The sequence below is a fragment of the Glycine max genome, chromosome 11, assembly GCF_000004515.6.
Source record: "Glycine max cultivar Williams 82 chromosome 11, Glycine_max_v4.0, whole genome shotgun sequence".
In the NCBI taxonomy this organism is placed as follows: Eukaryota; Viridiplantae; Streptophyta; class Magnoliopsida; order Fabales; family Fabaceae; genus Glycine; species Glycine max.
Window position 1 is genome coordinate 3,520,586 of NC_038247.2, and position 10,290 is coordinate 3,530,875.

At 33.0% G+C, this 10,290-nt stretch overlaps 1 pseudogene across 1 annotated transcript; it reads left to right on the plus strand.

The window, feature by feature from the left end:
* Positions 1-3,432: 3,432 nt before the first annotated feature.
* Positions 3,433-8,782, plus strand: LOC100796017 (probable amino-acid acetyltransferase NAGS2, chloroplastic; annotated as a pseudogene). Its single transcript, XR_001383433.3, has 10 exons — positions 3,433-3,937; positions 4,072-4,159; positions 4,394-4,602; positions 4,718-4,869; positions 5,500-5,920; positions 6,465-6,562; positions 7,161-7,272; positions 7,372-7,531; positions 8,019-8,091; positions 8,436-8,782. The product of XR_001383433.3 is annotated as a probable amino-acid acetyltransferase NAGS2, chloroplastic (transcript).
* Positions 8,783-10,290: the final 1,508 nt, after the last annotated feature.

Here is a 10,290-nt window from a genome sequence, read left to right on the forward strand (position 1 = left end):
ATAATACACACTGTGCTCAAAAGAAACTGTAGACGATCGGATCCTACTACGGGAGACTTTTGCAAGTTCCCCTAAATAAACACAGTCTGATGTACACATGCTTCACTAAACTTCAACTTCCTAAGCACAAAATAGTTTTTTTTAAATTCTCATTTAGGTATGATTCAAAAGATCAAGTATACATGTATAAAGATAAAATAAAGGTAACGTGTTACTTCAAGAACTCTAGTTTTTTTATTTTATTTTTATTCTTGATATTTTTTAGAATAAATTATAATTATTTTTTTATTTTATATTACTATAATAGTTATTTTTATCAAATATTTCTAATTTAATAATTAATTTTTAAGTTTCAGTTAATTTCTTAGTTAATTTTTTTATAACCATATATTTATTTTCATAATAAATTTATAATTTGGAAAGGTCAGTGAAGAGAGACTAAAAATTTAATATTGACGAGAGAGGAGAGAAGATATAAAAAGAGAAAATATTGTTTAAAAATTCAATGCTTATTAGGAATGAGAGAGAAAAGAAAAATAATTTTATTTTAATATCCTTACATTAAACTTACTAAAACAGAATAATCCATTGATTTTGTTTTCTTCAAAATTTATAATGTTGGATGCTGATATACTTGTACTAACAAAAAAAAATGCGAGTGCATTAGCATGTCTTAAAATATGTATTTATTACAAATATTAATTATAATATAGATTATATATTCAAAAGTACCAATTAAAAAATCTAGTTAATAATTTAATTGTGAATTTCTGATTGGGTAATATTTTGTTGTCTGAGTCTCCATCCAATACTAGGGTCTGGCCGCGTATTTGACCATTGGAGGTGTCCTTATTTACTCTGTTAAAATATGCATCTCCATTTTGTTGAAGGAAGCAGAAGCACATGGCAGTGATATGTCCGCCAAGCCAGGGACAAACTTGGCTTCCCCATGGCCCCAATTCTAATTACCACTTCTTCTCAAGAGGAGGAGTTGGAAGGCGCAGTCGTTCTTATTGTACTTTCAGCTCACCAAAGACCAAAACGAATGCGTTTACGGTCAGAGGCTGCGGCCAGGACTCGGTGGAAGACCATCACTTTGTGAAGGCTCTGAGGGAATCCCAACCTTACATTTCCGTTCATAGGGGCAGACTATTCGTTCTGCTCATATCTGCTCAACTTGTTGCCGGTCCTTACTTCAATCCCATTCTCAAGGTTAATTACCACTTACCCACCTCTCTCTCTCTCTCTCTCTCTATAAGCTTTTCTTTTACAGAAGCTAATCAAATCTTAAAAATAACAATTACATGCACAATGCCAGATCACGCTCAAAACTAACAAATTTCTTAACGATATTTACAAACTATTACAAATTCTTATCTCTGGATGTTAGATTGTGATCGGGTGTCTATCAAATATTTTTTAATTAAATATTAACACCTTTTAACGGACTTAATTTAGAGTAAGAGATGAGTATTTATACTAGAACTTTATTTCCCTTGTCATATTCAAGCTGGTGGCAGAATTAGTTCCTTCTGTATGTATACTCAGCATGCGGAGCTCGATCATGCATGTCCGACCAAAAAAGTAGCCGGAATCCTGAGCATTGAGGCAATGAGACCTGTTTGACTTGAAGTAAAAACAAAACACTAGCTTTCAAATTTGAAATTATTGGCTTCATTGCTTTATAAAGGAGTTTTTTGAGAAAAAAGAAAGATATTGCTGTTGCTGGTAAAGAAAATAAAATTACTTGAACTTTTATAAATAAAAAGTGAAACTACACTTGGCTTTATTCACCGGAGATTTTTGCTACGGAGATGATAATCAGTAACTATTTTTTTGAGGTAGGAACCACGTGTCACCACTCTTGGCTTCACAGGTTCAAGTAACGTGTCTTTTCGAGGACTTGCGAGTTGCGAGTAGTAGCCAAACAAAATGAGAATAAGGTGTAAATAAGAATCTTGATGAATAACAAGGTGAAAGAATAACGAATAATCGTCGGATCAGGGTTCTCTACAGGTGCACAAAATCTAGACCATAAAAAATATTCTTTTTCATATAAAGAATATATATATTAAACTACATGCATCCGTTGGATGAAACTGCTTCACTAAACAGCTTCCATAAAAAATATCAAAAAATAAATTAAAGAAAAATAATTGAATTTTTTTTTAGAATAAATACTCAACTCAGGGTATATGAAAATGTGAGTTAGTGATACATTAATATTAATACTTGAAAAATTAAAATTTAATATTTAAATTTTAAATGTATAAAATGTATTTTAGATTTTTTTAGTTTAATGTTTATATATTTAGAATATAAAAATATTTTATATTCTTATTTAATCACATATTATCATTGGATTATTTTAAAAATTAATAAGTTTATCATGATAGATTGTGATTGAATGGTTGTTTAATTTTCTTTTAAATTAGGCATAATTTTTTAAAATATGTTTTTATTAAATGAAATGAAAATATCTATTAAAGAAAAATAATTTAGTCGAATATGGTTATTAATTAGGCATAGTTTCTTATCAGACGAACCAATACTAGAAAGGTGCCTACATTTAATAGCCCATTACGACTCGATTACTTGTAATTTGTAAGAAAACAAATATTTATTAATAGGTGTAAATAAATGACAATAAAAAATATATGAATAATAACTAAATATATTCAAAATGCACCAATTTGTAAATAAATGACAATAAACTCTTGATACTTCTTATTAGTCTATTACAAAACCTTATAATGTTGGAGTTGAATCAATCTTGTTACTGAAAATTCAATAGAATTATAGATTTTTTTTATATATGAGGAGATGGAAAATGCAAAAGAGAAGATAAAATGTAACTTTAATAATACCAAGAAAAGGTATAATTTCTGAACTTTCTCATATTTAAAATTTACTTGTGTATTATTTTAAGTTTAAACTATTTATAATATAACATATTTGACATCTATTTTGATCTAGATAATTTAATTTTCGTGAAAACTAATGATGATGCACAATCTAAGAAAAATCTTGATGATGATAGAAATGATGATAAAAGTGATGATATTTATGGAGATGATCCTATTAGAGTATTGAACATACTTCTTTAAAGATATTTATGTTTTTTTTAATTATTTAAATGCTTTAATTTTAAACACTTATCCATGATTGTTATCAAATTCTAGAGTCAACTTATAAACTCTTACTAATTTATACGAATTCATCCCGTCAAAAACAAATTTGCTACCAAGTCAACTTAGAAATAAATTCTTAAACTAGTATACTCTAAAGTTTGACAATCACTCTTGATTTTTTTTTTTAAGACGCACGCACAAGTGATTTTCGACCTTACTTATATTTATATTTCTATTTTTAGAACATAATATAAAAATAAAAAAGTACACAGTAGATATAAAATAATGGAATGCCACTACCAGGGTTTGAATTTCATAGTCGTAACTAGTAAAACATAGGAATAGACAAAAGTTTCCCCAAACGGCCATGATTTCTGGGTGTGGCGGCTAAAGTTTGTGAGTGATCTCTGCCACCAAGCCCGCACTGTGTCTGTGTTGGATCTTCAACTTGAATGGCACGTTCCTTATGCCTATCCCTTCCAAATACTTCCGGAACCTTGTCTGATTTCAACAAACTATACTCTTCCTCTCATTCTCACCATTTACCAAAACCGAACCTGCAATTTAACTCTAGCTGGGGCCCAGAGGTGCGGCCCGTGACGGCGGCCCATTTGGGTAACCGAAAGAAGCTTAATGCGTTGAGCGAAGATGGAGAGAGCAGCTACCATGGGTCGATGGAGGATAAGCAATTCGTGCGTTCGTTTCGCGAGGCCTGGCCTTACTTGTGGGCCTATCGTGGTAGCACCTTTGTTGTCATTATTTCCGGTGAAATTGTTTCTGGCCCTTTCTTGGATGTCATTCTCAAGGCACGTCCTTCAGAATAGCATCATTGTTTCCTCTTATCATTATCATTATCATTATCTTTGATAGTACATTACTTAGCTATGGTTATGTAGTATAGTATGCATTAAAACGTGTTTTCTAATTCTGTCGAGTGCAGGATATAGCTTTCCTTAATCACCTAGGAATCCGCTTTGTTCTTGTTCCGGGGACACATGTGCAGATAGACAAGCTTCTGAATGAGAGAGGTTCGTCACAAACTCACAGTGTTTTGCTTACTTAATTTTCTTCCACCACTGAAGACTATGTATGTTTTTCATTCAAAAAGTAAAATTGAACAAGCAGCCATGCACAATTAGTGTTAATTTTTTACCTTGCAAAGTCTCATCTCTCCCTTTCCCCAAAAAAAGAGAATAAAAGGAAAATTGTTAGCTAGAGCATAGTGCCACAGTAATTGATTGACCTTGTTATTGTGTTTGTAGGGTGCCAGCCTATGTATGTTGGTAGATATAGGATAACTGATGATGAATCTCTGGAAGCTGCCATGGAAGCAGCTGGGGGCATAAGATTGATGATAGAAGCAAAACTTTCTCCTGGACCTTCCATATGCAACATTCGCCGTCATGGTGACAATAGTCGATGGCACGAAGTTGGTGTCAGTGTTGCCAGTGGTAACTTTCTTGCAGCCAAGGTTTGAATTTCATGATCGTTCATTGCTATACATTGATTAGGTCTTGTGAAATTGTCCCTCCCCTTTATGTTTTTATCACTGTGTTAGAGCATCTTGTTATTTTCATGTTTTGCAGAGAAGAGGGGTGGTCAATGGAATTGATTTTGGGTCAACTGGGGAAGTTAAAAAAGTAGACGTAACTCGCATGCGTGAGAGACTTGATGGTGGCTGTGTAGTTGTATTAACCAACTTGGGCTATTCCAGCTCTGGAGAAGTATTAAATTGCAAGTATGCTTTGTAGCTTTATTCTGATGTTTGCTCTCTACAGCTTAGTTTAACTGATTGCATGCTGTTGTCTTGATGTTTTTGTAATTTGTGATTATTCAGTGACTCAGTCTCATATTAAGTATCTGAATTCCACCTGAAAATATGTAATTTTTCTAGGTTATTTCTTAAGAATTAGATTTGTGAATAGATTTGTAAAAGCAGCCTCATGAGGATTTTGTAGAAGTAAAAGCACAAAAGTAAGTCGGTTGCTTAGGGAAAGAATAAAAGGAGTTTAATGGAAGATTTTATCATGTGAAATGTGTAGGGGCAAATACAGAGAACTTAATGGTACAGACTTTTCAGCGGAGTATGTGAATCAGAATACCACTAGTGTTACCAATGGGTTCCCCCCTACCTGTATTATACTGTGTACTACTCAGATATGATCTAATCTTCCAATAGAAAAAATAATATTAATACACAAATGGACAGCATTAACCATATGTGCATCACCTGCTTATCTTGCTTGCATGAATAGACGCATGATATTTGCTAGACTTGAATAATGAATATGGTGCCCTTTCTCCCAAATGATAAGTCTGACAAATGCTTGGATCCTGGATATTGATGAGTTATATTTTTTTTCTCCAGCACCTATGAAGTTGCCACTGCTTGTGCCTTGGCTATAGGGGCAGACAAGCTAATATGCATAATAGATGGTCCAATACTTGATGAGAGTGGACACCTAATTCGTTTCTTGCCTCTTCAAGAAGCAGACATGCTAATTCGTAAACGGGCTAAGCAAAGTGATGCAGCTGCTAACTATGTGAAAGCTGTTGACGAAGAAGGTTTCAACTCTCTTGAGTGTAACAATTTTAATGGAACAGTCAAATCACCACCTATTGGATGTTTTACAGAATGGCATAATGCAACCTTCCATAATGGTGTTGGTTTTGAGAATGGAAATGGCTTAGGGTCCGGTGAGCAAGGTTTTGCTATTGGAGGTCAAGAGCGGCTAAGTCGAATGAATGGCTACCTGTCAGAATTGGCCGCTGCAGCTTTCGTTTGCAGAGTGAGTCCATGTTTTACCTTTATTTTTCATGACAAGTGCTTTAGTTGTGCTTATTTTAAGTCTATATTGGTATATGAGCAATTGAGAAAACAAAAGCATTTTTCAAATCATGTCCAGACCAGGAGTATACATATGGTGTACATTTGTTTTTGCTACTATAATGTATAGGGAAGGAAAAAACTTGAGGGCGAGCCCTGGTGCAGCGGTAAAGTTGTGCCTTGGTGACCTGTTGGTCATGGGTTCGAATCCGGAAACAGTCTCTTTGCATATGCAAGGGTAAGGCTGCGTACAACATCCCTCCTCCATACCTTCGCATAGCGAAGAGCCTCTGGGCAATGGGGTACGAAGTTTTAATGTATAGGGAAGGAACTTAGAGCTTTGACTCTCTTAAAATATTGTTACTGTAAAGTGGTTGATCTGGAGTGACATTCAATTTTTTTTGAGAAGTTGCTGGTTGAAACCTTGAAATAGTGAATATGCTTGAAAGTTTCATTTGATGCATGTTTAAGTATGTTGCTAATACTACCAATTGCCATTTTGTCAGGGTGGTGTTCAAAGAGTTCACTTGCTGGATGGAACTATTAGTGGAGTTTTGTTGTTGGAATTGTTTAAAAGAGATGGGATGGGAACAATGGTGGCTAGGTAAGCAACCTTTGCAGAATCCTCTGGATTAAACTTTTTTATGATTGTGAATTCTGTGCAAGGGTTCATAACTATTGGTAAGAGAAATAGGTGTTAAGGTATGGTGCTATGACACTGTCCAACTATTTTACTATAGTTCAGTGGGCATCCTAGTGGATTTCCTGCTGGTGCCACCATACAGGTCTCATATGTGAGATTCATATTTATTTGTAACTCCTTGTGGTTAGCTCATAGCTAATACATGGCTGTTTGTTGAGATTCTGATTGCAGAAGGCTTAAAATATGTGGGTTGGATCTGAACTCCATCTCTTAGCATTCTCCCTTTTTCCCTTTTATGAAACCATTGGTTACAAAATGATGGAAGGATTAGTTGAAATAACTATGTTAGTGTCAAACACGTTATAAATAGTTGCAACTTGATATATTTCTAAGTACACATATTGTACCACTACAAAATTCAATTAATACTAAAGTCTGATATTCATGGGCTTCCTACACATCTATCTGCATCATATTGTTCATGATGGTATTATACTCAATGAATTTTTTCCCTTTTCCATTTATTTCATTTTCTTATCTTTCAATGAAATTTTTGCAGTGACCTTTACGAAGGCACTCGGACAGCAGAGGTAAAAGATATTTCTGGAATAAAACAACTTATTCATCCTTTGGAGGCATCTGGCATATTGGTTAAGCGGACTGATGAAGAGGTTTGCTTAGCTATATCTTTTCATGCGTTGTAGATTCTGTGGCTTACCGTGGTAATTTATCAAGATATTTATCATATTTTAACCATTCTCTGTTTATAGCTGTTAAAAACATTGGATTCATTCGTTGTTGTGGAAAGAGAAGGTCACATAATTGCTTGTGCTGCCATTTTTCCTCACTTTGAGGAGAAGTGTGGAGAGGTTGCTTGTATTGCAGTATCTCCTGATTGTCGTGGCCAAGGACAGGGTGACAAATTGCTTGGTATGCTATTGCCTCTGTGGTTGGTGATTCTTGTGCTTGATGGGTAGTGAGTGACTAATAATTTGTGGAATGTCATGGGTAGTTTTCGATGTTTATGCAGACTCATTCGATGTTAAAACAACTGTAAACCTAATGAGTTGGTAGAAATGTAAAGTCCATATTATGTATGCCTAAATTATGATCAACACTTCAATCATCATTATTTTATATTAACAGTTTGGCCTAAAAATGTTAGAATAAATGTATTATTTGTAGTAATAACTATATCTAATGAACTCTTAACATGAAGATTTTTTCTAATTTAAAGTGTTAGAAAGTTTAAACATGTCTTTACGTGTCAAGTTGATGTGGTTTAGGCTTCAGCTTTTGATGTTATTGAACAGCTCTGCAGCAGTATGATTTTAAACATTGAATGCTGTTTCTCTGTAATCTTGCGTGCCCCATGTTTTCACAATATTTATTTAATTATATTATATAATATACGCAGATTATATGGAGAAGAAAGCATCATCTCTTGGATTTAATATGCTTTTCCTTCTTACAACACGTACTGCAGATTGGTAAGTAACTTCCCTAATGCATGTCATGAAAGCCTTGTCTACAATCAATGTGATTTTTAACTATTAGTTACTGCATACTCACTCATTCTTGGACACAAATTATGGTTTTAGCAATTTAATGTTTAGTATGTCTTTGCATGTTTCTTCTTCCATTTCTAAAAAACTCTTGACAAAAATTTACATTCAAGTGTAGTGGAATTGCTAAGCTGGTACTTTAATATGCATGGAATTCCTGAAAGAATTAGTTGTGAAGTGTGATGTATACAAATTATGGCCTACATTTTAGTGCTCTGTTATTTTCATGGCTGCATGTCTAAATAAAAGGATATCCAACTTTTTGACAGGTTTGTAAGGCGTGGATTTTCAGAATGTTCAATTGATTATATTCCTGAAAAGAAAAGGAGAATGATCAATCTTTCCCGCAATTCTAAGTATTATATGAAGAAGCTTCTGCCAAATATTAGTGGAATTACTGTTGGTGTAAAATCTGCTTCAAGTTAGTACCATTTTATGTTGTTTCCACCAACCAGGAGTGAAGGGTGATTGGAAGCAATATATTAGGCACTTCTATATATAATTGGCTCGTAACAGTGTGGCCTCTGGAATTATTAGTATCTCGTTCAGGTCTTCCATGTGTAAGCATTAAGTTTCTAACTTTCTACTGTTAATATATTGTGAATTACTAAGCTCATGTTATTATCTTGATGAATTACTAAGCTCATGTTAATATTTGTTGATTAGATAGAGAATGTGATTCATAGTTCATACAATTTTGATTTCCTTCTCTCTTTTTTTGACGAAACAATTGTGATTTCCTATTTGTAGGATAATTTATGAAAACAACTCATGATATTTGATTTTGAATCTCGAATTTTTTTTTATTTACCTTAAAGAGAATAATATTTTTTATTTATCTTAAAATAAAACTTTCATTTCTTTTTGCCATATTCTTTTTCCATCAATTTTTTCTCACGAAAAAAGTAATTTTTGAAAAATGTTTCTAAAAATATTAAATGTTAACTAAACGTGTTCATAGAACAAAAACGCTGAAGAGTATGAATACGAAATTTGTATCTTCTATATAAAATGTTGATGTTTTCTCTTTCTATCTTTCATTTTTTTTCTTGGATAAATCTCTCTCGCATTCATAAATCTATGAACATTACTTTGGTTATTTTGAATTTTGCCAGAAGAAATGTAATCAGATGCTTTGAAACAAATGCCTCTTAAAAAAATAAAGAATCTGAACTCTAACACATGATGATAATTTGACAAATACTTCGGTAATGAAAAAGTGGAGGAATTTTTTTTAGGTTGACTAAAAGATAATGTTTTACTCACTCTGTTTTTATATATAAGATTTAATTACCTAATTTATTAAGATTAAAAAATATTAATTTAGTTGATAGTAATAACATGAGCTTAGTAATTCATCAAGATAATGTTTTACTTTTCAACCTTCTCAAATCCTGGTTGAGTTGCAATTCTGGTAGGAGAGTAAATTACAACTTTCTTCGCAAGTATGACGACGAATTATTAATCGACCGCCGATAAGAAAAGAGGAAACATAGATTTATTCATGCATCAAAATTTATAAAGTCTCAATATTTATCTTATATTGTCACCATAGTTATCATAATTTTTTTTCATTTTCTTTTATCTTTATCTTTTCCCAAGAGTATATATATCTCTTGGGGTGAGAAAACATCATTTTTGTATTTCTGCAATCAGTTTCATACAAACCAACACCAATATGCTAATCTTGTTCGAGTTCAGCTAAAATAGACTGCGCTATTTGAGCTAAAGTTCATGTTCAAGCTTGGTTGATTTAGCCCCCGTTTGTATCTTTGTGAGAATCGTTCCCTGTGATGGTGGAAAAACGATTGATCACCTTGAACACATCTAAAATCATGAATAATTTACTCTCAACAATTGAATTTGTCTGAAAAATTGCATCACGTTCTCCAAACCAAAATACAATCAAACTCTTAATAATTACGATGAGCTTACGTAATGCACAATTAACATGTCAATAAGACAGGATTTAGATCCTTTCGTGTGGTTGAGTAACATGGCGTGATCATGTTAAAAGGAGAAAAAAATATTATTTTTTATCAAAATTAATTAGCAAGCCCTACAGGCTACAACCAACCACGTGAGTCCTTGTTTGTGAAAAATGATATATTTTTCATCCTAACA